Below are 2,089 nucleotides of genomic sequence, written 5' to 3'. Positions count from 1 at the left end.
GGAATGACAGTAACAAACAAGATTCACCACTGAATATTGTGATGGGACTGCAGCAATCTTATATTTGAAACTCAGGGGGACATAATTGTGGTCCAAAATAGCAAAATATGCAGGTCCAAAATATGAATTATATTTTTTAAACTGTCATACTCATTCCAAAGCCCATTCATCTCCTTTAGCATCCCAAAGATTAAGCACATGTTCTGCTTGGCTATATAATAAAGTGGCAAACACACTCCACCACTGACATCACAGGACAGTTGCCTATAAAACTAGAGCTCTGACACTGGGCTTTAGCTTCATTCCCATATAGGTCATCATCTTCATCAAGGAGTGCAGTTGTCTGAGCAGTCTGAAAGTCCTGCTCTTACTGTGCTTCCAGTACTAGGTTCATGACTACCTCTGAAGGTGCAAGAGCAGGCGTGGCAACAAACTCCAAATTAGGGTTTCCAATGAGTTTTCTGGCAAGCCAAAGGAAGGGCTTCTCAAAGTTGTAGTTAGTTTTGGCTGAAATGGAATAATACTGGACACTCTTCTTTCTATGGAAAACAATTGATTTAGCCTTGACTTTATGTCCTTAATATCCACTTTGTTGCCACAAACACTATGGGAATATTTTCACATACTCGTATCAGATCTCTATGCCAGTTAAGGACATTCTTGTAAGTGACTCTTGATGTTACATCAAACATTATAACGGCACACTGAGCTTGGATGTAATAACCATCTCTCAGACCACCAAATTTCTCTTGGCCAGCTGTATCCCATATGTTGAATTTAATAGGACCTCTGTTAGTATGGAACATGAGAGATGGACCTCAACACCCAGGGTGGCTACATCCTTCTTCTCAAGTTTACCAGTCAAGTGACGTTTTACAAATGTGGTTTTTCCAGTACCTCCATCACCATCTAATACAAGTTTGAACTGCACTTGGGGTTCTCCTTGGGCAGCCATCATGATGGTTCTTCCGAAAGCATCTCCATCTCTGCCTGACTGAATGATGGAAAGATGGCGGAAGCCTGGAAATGTTTTTTTTTAAATGGAAAAGGGTCCTAACAGTACTAAATCTCAAACTATGCTACAAATAAGTCATAATAATTATCAAAACAATTTGATATTGGTGAAAACAATCAGTGTAACAGAGTAGGCATACAACATACAGACGCAAATAAACCTAGTAACCTAGTGTTCAATAAATCCAAAAACACCAGTTACTGGGGTATAGATTCACTATTTGACAAAAATTTTTGGTAAAACTAGATAGCAGGAAAGAAAAAAAATAGGTTTAGAGCAACATCTTACACTATATACTAAGATAAGTTCCAAATGGATTTGTGGCATGGATAAGAAAGGTTACATCATAAACAAATGATTTACTGTTCAATGTCATTTGGACTACTATTCACAAATGAAACAAAAATAAAGCCAGTTCCTGACATAGGTAATATATGTGGAATGTAACCCTACCTAATTAACATTTGTGTCTATTTCCATTCTTTTCTTTTTTATTCTTTTAGTGAGGCAATTGGGGTTAAGTGACTTGCCTAGGGTCACACAGCTAGTAAGTGTCAAGTGTCTGGTCTGAGACCGGATTTGAATTCAGGTCCTCCTGACTCCAAGGCCAGAGCTCTATCCACTGCACCACCTAGCTGCCCCTCTATTTCCATTCTTTTCATCTGACATTCCTTTCAGTAGTGTGCTAAGTACTATGGGAGACACTTTGAAAGTACAAATAGTAATTTTGGGCTATTTTCTCTTCCTCTTTGAATTTTGATTATTTCCTCTGCCAAGACAATTTGTATTTTTTAATTGTGCAAACCTATCCATAACCCTTATGTCAAAAATGTCATAAAAGGAGGGCTGTTTATAATTTGGGGCAATTTTTTTTTCACTCTCTGCTTTTAGGTTCCACATGTAAAAGCCAAGGGAATGTATGGGTGGTACCGCCATGGTGCAGAAATCGATTCCCCACTTGAAAGCTCACAGTGCAAGAGAGGAAACCAAAAAGAGAAACTCTTGAATTAGTAACTATTAGCCCCCAAAACATGTACAAATCTCCAGAATTTCCTGTTATCCCAGAGAGAAGGT

General features: G+C 38.4%; 1 pseudogene; it reads right to left on the bottom strand.

The window, feature by feature from the left end:
- Window positions 1-211: 211 nt before the first annotated feature.
- LOC110215945 (GTP-binding nuclear protein Ran pseudogene) lies at window positions 212-955 on the bottom strand (annotated as a pseudogene).
- Between the last annotated feature and the right edge of the window lie 1,134 nt (window positions 956-2,089).

Source organism: Phascolarctos cinereus, unplaced genomic scaffold (genome assembly GCF_003287225.1).
Source record: "Phascolarctos cinereus isolate Bilbo 61053 unplaced genomic scaffold, phaCin_HiC Scaffold_4;HRSCAF=312, whole genome shotgun sequence".
Taxonomy (NCBI): domain Eukaryota; kingdom Metazoa; phylum Chordata; class Mammalia; order Diprotodontia; family Phascolarctidae; genus Phascolarctos; species Phascolarctos cinereus.
Note: the sequence above shows the minus strand (reverse complement) of the source record. Positions and strands in the feature narration are given on the sequence as shown.